The sequence below is a fragment of the Rhododendron vialii genome, chromosome 5a (assembly GCF_030253575.1).
Source record: "Rhododendron vialii isolate Sample 1 chromosome 5a, ASM3025357v1".
In the NCBI taxonomy this organism is placed as follows: Eukaryota; Viridiplantae; Streptophyta; class Magnoliopsida; order Ericales; family Ericaceae; genus Rhododendron; species Rhododendron vialii.
Window position 1 is genome coordinate 26,740,804 of NC_080561.1, and position 13,929 is coordinate 26,754,732.

A 13,929-nucleotide genomic window follows, 5' to 3' on the forward strand; every position below is an offset into this window, starting at 1 on the left:
TATGTTGCCCTGGTAACTCGAACGCCAGGTACTGAAGACAGAACGGAAGTGCCGTTCGAGCAGCCTAACTTTAACCCTGCTAGGGACGGAGGCGAGGAACCTTGGTTGTTGTACGCTTAGATGCTCTGGCAGAAAATTGGTCTTTGATTTTGAAAGCTTAAACGTTTAAATTTGGAAAGTGTAATTACTCGACTTGTTCGAAACTTTAAACTTAATTCAATATGGTTGTAATATTTTGACATATGCTTTTGGAATGACTGACGCAGTAAATCGGATTAATCCTTTGAGAAAATTGTCCTTTAATATTTATTTAACGTTTCTGAAATTCGGGGCGTTACAAGCAGTCGGTGATTCTACTGTGTTTGGTGGATTATTGTAAACTCCATGAGGAATTTGGTTCTGGGATATTCTTATTCCTGCTAGATTAACATCCTCTATTGGATGGTGTGATTCAGGAATTTCAGATGTTAAATGTCTACTAGTAGTAGGAATACTAACCTTATATGGTACTTGTGTTACAGAAAAGTTATTCCTAGAAGTTCTGCTTCTAAGAAACCTTTCTGGTTGAGAATTCCTAAAATTTAGAGAGACAGTTCCATCACTGTCTTGAACTATTTGTTCAATTTGATTGACTATAGGTCTAGGTGGGACTGCATTATTTATTACCCAGCTTTCTGGAAACGTAATTTCTTCCCAATTAATCAACCTATTGGTTGCAATATTCGACGTTAACATATTGGTTTCAACCAGGACAGTCTGGTCAGCTGGTCCTAAATGACGAACCCTAGGATTTACAGTATTCATAATCTTATAGTAAATTCTATAAACTACTGCTATAACTTCAGATCCAGGTAAGAAATCATAACCTCTAGTCTGAATTCTACAATTTAAAACTTCACCTAAGTTTCTATCTGTTAGTGACAGAGTAAGATTTGGATAAGCATTAAAATAAATAGGACCATGACATAAACTGGTCTCTATGGCCCCCATTATTGAGGACCTCCGATTATTACATCTGCCATCTCTAAGGGTTACTTGAAGATAGGTATCCATACCTAACAGAGTTAATGGTTTAAGTGCTATTTGCATTAAACCATTATGAACATATTTATAATTTCTCATGTGAGCAATTAGATCACTACGATCCATTAGATTTATTATCTTATCATTAAGCTCTAAGCTTTCTGTCCTTTCCATGGTTTTTATTGCCATGCTACTACGAAATTCAAACATTCCATGCCCATATATAGTAGAAGGAAGGACTGGAGGTATAGTCCAGTGGTTCAGTTGTTCTTGCACATTGGCATATTCCACTAATTCAGTGTTTTTAATTCGATCATTATCTGATCTAAATAATCTTCTCATCGAGATATGATTGTGTTAGTGCTCTTATAGATTATTCTTTCATGAATTTGCCTTTTCTTTTTTAAATGGAAGACAACATTTTAGATAGCACGTCTGTCAACGATTTACTGGAGCAAGGCCAAATTACCCTTCCCGGGTCCTCATGGCCGGACAAATCCGAACGCGACTTGGGTGACGTCCCACTACGTAAAATGTTTTCTTTCATTTAAATTTTTGGTTTTAATTTTTATTTGAAAGGCATCTTCATGTCAGAATAATTTATACTAGCACTAATAGTTTATATTAAGCCATCTATGGCTTTGATACCAAAGGTCAGTCTGGATCTCTCAAGGGATCTCACACGGTCTTACCGTGCAGGACTCCCCTTTCCCGATCGAATTACGACGATCCGAGCCGCTCAAAATGATCAGAACGTGATTTTAAGGGTACCCACGAGAAATCAGCAAAAAAAATGATCAGGAAGGGCTTGATCTGAACAATTTTTTATTGAACGGTTCAGTAAAAAACTGCTCGGATCAAGCCCTTCCCGATCAATATTTTTGCTTATTTCTCGCGGGTACCCTTAAAATCACGTTCTGAACACATTGAGCAGCTCGGATTGTCACAATTCGATCGGGAAAGGGGAGTCCCGCACGGTAAGGCCGTGCGGGATCCCTAATTGGATCCTAAGTATGTGTGTGTGTGTGTGTGTGTGTGTATATATATATATATATATATATATATATATATAAGTGGTACATAGTACAAAGAAAGAGAGATAGAGATAGAGAGAGAGAGGGAGGAGTAAAGTGTGTGCTAGTGTTTTGGGTACTTACACAAGCTAACTTTTTAGCCACCTTCACACTCAACCAAAGTACTACATGACAACACATTTCTAGACTAGTTCAAGCACACTACCTAGCCTTTAATCATCCTAGAAATTGATTACAACCTAGCCTAGGATTGACTACACATGGGAAGACTACTCTCTAGCCTAGATATCATTTTATCCTTTCTTGCAAGCAAGCTTTCCTATGACAAGACAAGATCAAACCTATCATAATTGCCATTTTAACCATTGGACAATAATTGCTAGAAAAAATTTTATTCCTTGGGTAATAGCCAAGACTTTTGCTATAAATAGCACCCCATCCTTGCTATTTAACTCACAACTTCCAACCTTTCAACTTCTCTCTCTAGAATCCTTGAGTTCTTACTTTGTTCTTCCTTGTTCTTAGTGTTCTTGAGTTTTTCTTGAAGTTCTTCAAGAAACTCATCCAAAGCCACCACTAAACCACCACTCGACCACCCTCTCGATCCAAAAGTTTTAGTGGTATTAGTCAAGATTTAGTATCGAGAGAAACCCTTCTCTTTCGAAACTACAGGAAGCTTACCATAGGAAGTTACTCCATCCGATAGCCAACTTACTTTCTGTAGTCGTCACTACCGCCAAGAAGAAAGGTAGAGTCCTGTAACGACTTTGATTTTCGGTAAATAAAAATTTCATTAAATATTTGAATTTTATTTTAATTACTTGGATTTGCTTTTTAAATTTTTTTAATTTCTAATAATCCATCATAATTAGATTTGAGACTTATAAAATTATATCTCTTTGCACCGGACAATCTAGTCATTTTCTAAAGACAAGTACGTATGTAGAAGCACTTATATATTTTCCTAGTAAATGTAATAAAATCTTTAAATTATATTTCTTGACTAGAAATCCTACGTTAAGGTCAGTTTTCTTTTGATCTTTTGTACTATTGCTCTTTTAATTCAGTACTATCTTTGGTATCAGAGCCATAGATGGCTTAATATAAACTGTTAGTGCTAGTATAAATTATTCTGACATGAAGATGCCTTTCAAATAAAAATTAAAACCAAAAATTTAAATGAAAGAAAACATTTTACGTAGTGGGACGTCACCCAAGTCGCATTCGGATTTGTCCAGCCATGAGGACCTGGGAAGGGTAATTTGGCCTTGCTCCGGTAAATCGTTGACAGATGTGCTATCTAAAATGTTGTCTTCCATTTAAAAAAAAGAAAAGAAAAGGCAAATTCATGAAAGAATAATCTATAAGAGCACTAACACAATCATATCTCGATGAGAAGATTATTTAGATCAGATAATGATCGAATTAAAAACACTGAATTAGTGGAATATGCCAATGTGCAAGAACAACTGAACCACTGGACTATACCTCCAGTCCGTCCTTCTACTATATATGGGCATGGAATGTTTGAATTTCGTAGTAGCATGGCAATAAAAACCATGGAAAGGACAGAAAGCTTAGAGCTTAATGATAAGATAATAAATCTAATGGATCGTAGTGATCTAATTGCACTTAATGGTTTAATGCAAATAGCACTTAAACCATTAACTCTGTTAGGTATGGATACCTATCTTCAAGTAACACTTAGAGATGACAGATGTAATAATCGGAGGTCCTCAATAATGGGGGCAATAGAGACCAGTTTATGTCATGGTCCTATTTATTTTAATGCTTATCCAAATCTTACTCTATCACTGACATATAGAAACTTAGGTGAAGTTTTAAATTGTAGAATTCAGACTAGAGGTTATGATTTCTTACCTGGATCTGAAGTTATAGCAGTAGTTTATAGAATTTACTATAAGATTATGAATACTGTAAATCCTAGGGTTCGTCATTTAGGACCAGCTGACCAGACTGTCCTGGTTGAAACCAATATGTTAACGTCGAATATTGCAACCAATAGGTTGATTAATTGGGAAGAAATTACGTTTTCAGAAAGCTGGGTAATAAATAATGCAGTTCCACCCAGACATATAGTCAATCAAATTGAACAAATATTTCAAGACAGTGATGGAACTGTATCTCTAAATTTTAGGAATTCTCAACCAGAAAGGTTTCTTAGAAGCAGAACTTCTAGGAATAACTTTTCTGTAACACAAGTATTAGTATTCCTACTACTAGTAGACATTCAACATCTGAAATTCCTGAATCACACCATCCAATAGAGGATGTTAATCTAGCAGGAATAAGAATATCCCAGAACCAAATTCCTCATGGAGTTTACAATAATCCACCAAACACAGTAGAATCACCTACTGCTAGTGAAATGAATTTAACTATTAATGACCATAATAGGTAAGGAGATCAGGGAAAAGATTAATAAGGAATTTTACCAACCTAAATATAAAGAATTTAGGGAATGGTACTTCTCAAAATATAATGAGAATCAATTACAGAATTTTAAAAAAGAATTCTATAATTGGATAGAATATACAAAGAATATTATCCCTTTTACACAATGGTTTTATCGGAAGTATTACACGGAATTGGATAAATCCATAAATTTAATCCAGAATTACCATAGAAATTGGAGATCTATGACTGGAACAATTATAACTGTACTTCATCCTCCAACAACTCCTTTATCTTTGGAGGGCAGTTCAGATTCTGAACCTTCTTTGGAGACTGTGGCGTTTGTTAAACCTACAAATGCGGATGTAAATGGTAAGATCCATAAGCAGAATAATTATACCAACTTGTTTCTTAGCATAGTTGGAGATCAATTAGTCCGGATGGAATGACAAATAGCCCAGATAAGTGAGCAGATTGTGAATTTAGGACACAAGGGCACAGTGAAAGAAGAGGAAATTTCTCCCTCAAATATCCGACCTCCTATTCCTATTACTGGATTTAATTTGAATAATCCAAATAAAAATATCAAATTAGTTAAAGAATTGCAAAAAAGATTACAAGGTCTTTCATTAAATGTTATATCTAAGGAAATAACTCTTGAAGATATGAATTACCAGGAAATTTTAGAATTGGAAAATTCTTTTATCCAAGCTCAGCCTGATACAATCGATAAAATTCAATATCCCAGGAATAAAGATTTTCCTTACTCAGGGACTGATAGATATTATTATCCCAGACCAACTCCTCAAGATATGTTGTATGAGGAATCTGGTTTTCAAAAACAAATGTCTTATAATGGCAGAGTCATTTATGAATGGAACATAGATGGTATGACAGAATATCAAATTTTTGGAGTAGTACATCAAATGATGATGTATAGTACTATCTATGTGAATAATAAAAATGAAGATAAACAGGTTGCCGGCTGGATAACAATTGGTTTTATTGATATGATTAAAGGTTGGTGGGATAATGTCCTATCTGCAAACCAACGCTCGGAAATTTTAAATGCAGTAAAAATTAATGAAAAGGGGGAACAGATACAGGATGTTGTTTACACTCTAGTTCAATCAATAATTTTACACTTTGTTGGTCACTGGGATAACCAACGCGAAAGAAGCAGGGAATTACTTCAGAATTTAAAATGTCCAACGTTAACTCATTTTCGTTGGTATAAGGATGTGTTTCTAGCAAAAGTAATGCAAAGAATTGATGTTAATAGTGAGCATTGGAAATCAAAATTTGTTGATGGATTACCATATTTCTTTGCAGAAAAAATTAGGAAAATATTGAGAGATCAAAATAATGGTTTAACTATTAATTATGATAATTATACTTATGGACAAATAATTTCCATAATAATTCAGGAAGGATTAACTTTGTGTAACGATATTAAACTACACAATCAATTGAAGAAGCAAAATCTGACTGGGAAGCATGAATTGGGTCAATTCTGTGATCAATTTGGGTATGATATGACTAAATACCTGAAACCCTCTAACAAGAAAAGTAGTAATAAATCTACTAAACAATATTCCAAGAAGAAATCTCATAAGAAGAAGCAGGCTTTTGAGCAATCCAGTTCAAAACTGTCTACTTCTACTACCAAAAAACAGAGTAATAAGAAGAAGACCGCAGCAACATGTTTTAAATGTGGGAAAATAGGCCACTATGCTAATAAGTGTAAAACTAAGAAAAAGCTTAATGAGCTTCAAATAGATGAATGGTTAAAACAATAACTCTTTAAACTAATGATTAATTCTAGTGATTCTGAATCACAGTAAGAGTCAGAAGATCGAGTAAATGAGATATCTGATCAAGACCAAGAAAAGGATACTTCTTCTAGTTCTGAAGAAGAAGAAGAAGTTTCTAATAATTGTAAATGTAATAACCTTGATTGTTCAACTTCCAATAATTATTGGAAAGCTATTATGGAAATGAATGGACTCAGTATAAATGTTCTTACTAATAAACAACAAGGTTTATTGGATATAATAGATCAAATTAATGATCCTCAATTAAAGATGAAAATCATAGAAACATGTATTTCTTCTACTACAGAAGAAGAGGAGGGAAAACCCCAAATCCCTAATGAAACTTATAGTCTAAAGAATGTTTTAGACAGATTAGAACAGATGGATAATCATAAACCTGTCACAATTTCTGATTTACAGGGAGAAATCAATATTTTAAAGACAGAAATAAAACTGTTAAAATCATTCCAAACCAAGGCTACTCAAGAGCTTGGTGACATGAATAAAAAATTCATTTCTTTGGAAAAAGGAGAGAATAGTCATACTGATGACTCTAATTATTTAAATTTCATTAATAATGTGGTTTACCAGATATGGCATGTAAGGGTAACCTTGGTAATACAAAAAGAGTATACTATCAGCAATATTATTGCACTAGTGGATAGTGGAGCATATATGAATTGTATCCAAGAAGGGATTGTTCCAACCCAATATTTTGAGAAAACTTCTCAAAGTCTCACTAATGCAAGTGGATCTAACATGATGATCAAATACAAACTCAATAATGTATACATTTGCAATAAAGGAGTTTGTTTGGAAACAACATTTCTTTGTATAAGAAATCTCCAGCAAGAGTTAATATTGGGAACCCCTTTTTTGGCAATGCTAATGCCAATGCAAACCAATACTGCTGGTATTACTGCTCATGTGGATGGGCAGAAAATCTTTTTTGAATTTGTTTCTCCTCCTGTTTACAAGGAAATAAATGATATCATGAGGAAAATTTCCAATAAGGATAAACAAATAAATTTTCTTCAAAAAGAAATTAGAATAATGAATATTGAAGAAACATCGCAAAAACCTATGATGAAAGAGAAAATTTCTCAAATTGAAGAAGATTTTCATAAAGAAATCTGCAGTGATATCCCTAATGTTTTTTGGGATAGAAAGAAATATATTGTTTCACTTCCATATGAAAAGGACTTTGATGAAAGAAAAATTCCTACTAAGGCCAGACCTTCTCAAATGAAACAAGAATATTTAAAAATGTGTCAAAATGAAATTGACAATTTACTCAAAAAACAATTGATCAGGAAGAGTTACTCTCCTTGGAGTTGTACAGCATTTTATGTTAATAAAAATGCTGAAAAGGAGAGGGGTGTTCCTAGATTAGTTATTAATTATAAACCCCTTAATGAGGTCTTAATGTGGATAAGATATCCCATCCCTAATAAAAAAGATCTACTGGATAGACTGAATAAAGCGGTTATCTTCTCTAAATTTGATTTAAAATCTGGTTATTGGCAGATTCAAATTAAAGAATCTGATCGATATAAGACAGCATTTACAGTTCCATTTGGCCATTATGAATGGAATGTGATGCCTTTTGGCCTGAAGAATGCACCTTCAGAATTTCAGAATATTATGAATGATATTTTTTACCCTTATGCAGAATTTGCAATTTGTTATATTGATGATGTGTTAATCTTTTCACAAAACATCGACCAACATTTAAAACATCTTCGAATTTTTAAAGATGTAATTAAAAGGAATGGATTGGTGGTGTCTGCACCTAAAATGAAATTGTTCCAAACTAGGGTATGATTTTTAGGGCACAATATTCATTAGGGGAAAATTATCCCAATAGATGGAAGTATAGAATTTGCTTCTAAATTTCCAGATGAGATAAAGGATAAAACTCAATTGCAAAGGATTCTTGGAAGTCTTAATTACATAGGAGACTACTATAAGGAGTTAGCCCAGGATTCGGCTCCCTTATATGAAAGGCTTAAGAAGAATCCTCCTCCTTGGACAGAAGACCATACAAGAGCTGTCCAAAAAATTAAATTGAAAGCTAAGCAACTACCTTGTTTGGCCATTGCTAATCCAGAATGGAAGAAAATTGTAGACACGGATGCTTCAAATATTGGTTATGGTGGCATCCTAAAACAATATAATCCAAATTCCGGAAAGGAAGAATTGGTACGATTCACTTCGGGACTTTTCAAAAATGCACAGGCTAATTATAGCACTGTAAAGAAAGAAATTCTTTCTACTATGAAATGCATAAATAAATTCCAAGATGATTTACTAAATCAACAATTTTTGTTGAGAGTTGATTGTAGTGCTGCAAAGCAGGTTTTAAAACAAGATATCAAAAATCTTGCCTCAAAGCAAATTTTTGCTCGTTGGCAGTCTGAATTATCTGCCTTTGATTTTGATATAGAATACATAAAAGGAGAAAATAATTCTCTACTTGATTTTCTGACTCGTGAATTTTTGTAGGGCTAGATGCTATTAATTGGACGACTAGAAATCCTTTCTGAAATACGTTATTGGGAAGATTGTATTAGAAATCTTAATAGTAGGAGGCATAATATGTCCAGAAATTCATATAAGGTTAATTTGGCTATTTGCCCATATAAAATAGCACAAAGACAACAATAGTTAAATCTTCTGGCTGCTTAATGGAAAACAATTTTGCTCAACAAAGCTAAATGATGATCAAGACTGGAAAATTGAACTACTCCAGTTATCAATTGACCGTCTTCAAAATAAGCTAAATGTTTTGGCTGGTGCTTAATTTTGCAGAATGAATCGACCTCCAGATCGAGGACGTGGACGGGGAAATATTTCTCGTGGCCGGGGAAAATCCAAGGTCACACAAGCTGATATTGAAGCCTACTTGAAGGCTCACAAACTAGAATTTCCTTCACTACAGGATGCTACATCAGCATCAATATCACCCTCACTCAAGGAGGTGGTACAATCTGAAGAGGTTTTCAAATCACTAGAAACCACAGAAACAATTATGATCCTGGAATCTCAGGATGAACAATTCAAGAATGATCCATGGGAAATAAAGTCACGTTATTTGGATACAATGAGTTATCCAGTTCCAGAGGGAAAACTCCGATATGTTTATGAGGCAATGCTCTCAGAATCTGGATCGGTGGAATTCCGCCACACTTATGACAGCAAGATTGGACAAAAAAGTCAAGAAGCTATAGTAAGGCTATAATTAAGATGGTCATATCTATTCACAAATGGGGGATACACCCACAACAATCTAAAACCTTGTCAATAAAAGCAGAAAATGGAGTTCCAGTTCATTATAATTACTGGGATTACATTGAAGCATGGACAAAGGCATTTTATTACCAAAATCAACGGAGGAAACACTCATGGTTTCTTAAAATTTGTCCAAATCTTGTTGGAAAACATGAATTGCCAAATTGGTTTTATTTATGGTGGTCTACATTTGGCCCTCGATCCGACTATCTTATTCCCGAGGTTCAAATGGAATTGGAATTTTTTACCAATCATCATCCTCAATTACAGGGGACCAATACTTCAGAAGGAAAATCATTCCTTTTCATAATGATGACTTTTGGTATCCCATGGATCTGGAAATGGGATGTTCAATTTGGAAGCAATAATTTTGGACTTCCAGTTTTACGAAGAACTTTCCAATATAGATGGTGGAAATGTATTAATCTCGATCAGACTCTTGCAGAAATAAAGGCTGCAACCCAGGAATTAAAGTTACAATTGAAAAGAAAGGAGTAGAGTTCCAGAAAGAATCCTTTCTTGGAAATCTCAGCCCAAATCAAGGCAAAAAATCCATCCTTAACAGATGATGAATTGGTAATTAAGACCATGGATTATATGAAGAATCAATTCTTGCAATCTTTCCAAGCAACGCAAATGGCTGATGATGAGTCCATGACATCAGCAAAAAGCAATAAAGAAGATAATAATCCCTTCACATGCTTAGCAGGGGAATCTCAAGACCCTTATGAAGATGATGGGACAACACCAGCACCGACTTTGGGTGATTTTTGGGACAGCATGACCGAGATGATGGCGGAACATCTGTCCTCCCGAAAAGGCAAAGAGAAGAATCAATAATGCCAACCAACTTTCGGTGAAAGTTACTCAATAATGGAGTAAAAGTAAAGACAACTCAATTATGGAGTAAAAGTAAAGACACTTAATAATGGAGTGGTTTTGGTAGCACTCTACTTTCAGTGAAGATATTTGTGACGATGGGGCCCAATGTGTACCCGACAGGAATCTTCATTTGTATGTAATGTCTCTATAATTTTGAGGGTAAGAGTCCTCTATATAAGGACGCGTCTGTACTAGGGAAAGTCAGGTTTTGGATTGCTCTCTCTCTCTCTCTCTCTCTAAAATCCAAGCACTCTGATTTTCTCCTCTCCTCTTTTGTACATTGACCTCGGCCTTAATAATCATAATAAGGTCAGTTTTCTTTTGATCTTTTGTACTATTGCTCTTTTAATTCAATACTATCTTTATTTGAATTAGGGTTGGGAGGGGTTCACAAGGCTCAAAGATGGTCAAAAAGGTCCATCTAGGGTTAGGAAATTGTAACTAGGTGATTTGGTAGTTCGATTCCTCTAACTAATCGGTTGGAAACTAATTCTACTTGCCATGTAGGATTTCTAGTCAAAAAATAAAATTTTAAGGGCTTAAATCTAATTATCACGGATTATAAAGGAATTTTTAAAAGTAATTTTCAAGTAATTAAGAAAAATTCAAATATTTAACAAAATTTTTATTTACCTAAAATCAGGGTCGTTACAATATATATATTGCACTAAGTCTCCTTCACACAAGATAGACCCAATTGAAATTTAGGAGTTACAAAATACCAACGGTGGAATTACTAATTACTCTAGAAACACTGATTATCAACTCCCATGACTCATTACGGCAATACACTGACAAACACTAGAGTCAATAAAAAAAAAACGCTTGATGTCTAATGACTCGAAGGGAAAGGACACAACGTCCGACGACCGTGAACGGAAATAGCATACCTTGAGGAGGATTGGATCCGGTCAATTTGGCTTCGGACCAGTTTGATCCATTTAGTGCATCCGAGCCGTCCAAAAGTGTTTTGGACGGCTCAGATTTAAAAGGGTATTTTTGTTTTGTTTTAAAAAAAAAACAACCCTTTAAATCTGCGGCTCGGATGCACTAAATTGACCAAACTGGTCCGAGGCAAATTGAGGGAATCTGGTCCCACCTTGAGGCCCCTCTTTTTCCATCTCCAACTCCTTGCCTCTGTCAAGTAAGTTTTTTTATTAAATGGATTGGCTATATATATATTGTCTATAGAGAAGAGTTGGTAAAGCTGTTTGACTATGGAGATGTAATTAGTATGTTTGCAGCAAAAAATGCGAAAAGACTAATTTTCAAATGATGGATTTTGCTATATTATAATGGTCGCATTTTTTGGGATAACTATATGCATAGTATTTTGTAAAGGTAAATCTTTTGCAATGAAATTTCTTTTTTTTATGAAACTCTTTGTAGACCAACTTTTGTATTGATAATATAAGGAGGCCTCATTCAAGATGCTCGCTTTTCGGCCTCCAAAACTTATGAGCCGACCCTGGTTAAAATGGACGTGATCCGAACAACAATTATTCGTCGGTTGTATGCTTGTTGTGTGGCGTTTCTTGTGTTTAGGGGTTATGTTGGGTGTCTTTCAATATGGCTTCGGATTGATGGTTTTGAGGCTGCGTGGTTTATGATTGGGGCTTAACTCTTGGCGTTGGTGTTGGTTTGTTTGGGGTATATTTGGGTTCGATTTGGCGCTTGTAGGGTTCTTTTGCGGATTGATGTCTATTGCGATAAATGTTTAGTTTGTTTGGTCTGATTGTTGAGGTTTTGAGGTGGTGACCGAGGGGAGTTAGGGTAGGTAGTAGTTAATTTCGATGCTGCAAAGACAAATAAGCTATGGAAAAATCGGCCTCTTTTGAAGGAAAAGATACATCGTTGTAGCAATTTCAATAACCACAATTGTGATTCCTTTCTGCAATTACTCTATCGATTTATGCGCTATAATTAGTTTTGGCCATCTAGTTGCATGTACGACCCGTGTCAGCTGACTTGCTAACCTTAGCCTAATCACGTGGTTCAAAAGGTTAATATCGGGTTATACAATAGCTAGTTGAAGTCTCTTATAAATCATATTCATTTCCCACATCCTATCAATGTGGGACAAGGTGGGTTGTCATAATCTCCCCAGCTTATGGTGCAACGTTCTAGTTGCATTGGCCCTACAACTTTTCCCATAGCCGTCATGATGTAACACTTAGGGCTCGTTTGATAACTGTGTTAGATATGGTGGGATTTGTAAGAAGATGGGATAAGAGTGGGATTCGTAAAGAGATGAGATTAGGGAGTGGGATTCGTAAGGAAATGAGATTAGAAATATCGCGTTTGTTTCGCTCACATAGGATAGGATTGGAATAATGAAGTTCCAACATTGCCCTTGCCCATGCTCAATTCCTACAAATGCATAAGGTGTACACAGCCCCAAGGAAGTATGGACAAGGGGGTCATTTTGCAGCCAAAGCTTGAGAAATGATTAGTAATACCTGGTAGGAGGTGGTATTGTTAATCTCATGAATTGGGAGGATTGATAATCCCATGTGATTCCTAATGCCATCCCTTTTTGTGCAATCAAACAATGAGTTAAAGGTCCCACAAGATTAGCAATCCTAGGACCCTTGTTGGTTTCGCTGCTACTTCTTCTGTGATTGGTTCTTATGTCCCAATGTTTCGTCAGCCTGCATTTACAGTAGGTGCCTGTATCTAGGATTAGGTAGTTTTGGTTCTCTCATAATCTTTTGATAATTTCTGTATTGCCTTCGAGTTTTAAATGATATATGGCATTGACCATTTAAAAAAAAAAGAATTAGAATTAACATGCTTTCAAATAGATCATCGTCTAAAAATAAAAGATTTCAAGTAACATTTTTTAGGGTGTGTTTGGAATAACTTTATTTATTGTTGCTGTCTTTTTTGTATTTCTAATTGGAATATGTGTTAAATTTGTGCAAATATTTTAGATTAGATTTGTCTCAACAAGAAAAATCGAAAAAGTATACAATTATATTTTAAAAGGTTCAATAAAAACATTTTTTTCCTAGAAAAAGTTTTCCCTTTTATTCACTATCTTCTCAAAATAGAATATACTTTTAGGGGCAAAATGAAAAATGTACCAACTTTTATCCACTAACTTTATTAAATGGACACTTATTTAGGGATAACCCAAAATAGAATACTGGACTCTAAAAAAGGGACGGAGGGAGATCTTTTTGTTCGTCTTACATGAACTTTTTTTCCAACTCTGGTTCATATTTTTATAATTTCTCTCGTCTGAAAATATATGATGAAGAACTAAACAAAAGTTCACTAAACAACAATACTTCAATCTTTACAAAAAATTACCTTAGGCCAAATAGAGTATCATTATCATTTCAATTCCGTTAGAATAAATTTTCCAAGAACAATATTGACGTCAATATCAAAACCATCAAAAAATATCTGAATTACTTATCAGATAATAATGAAAGAAATTTCTTCATTTAGCATTCACATCAATC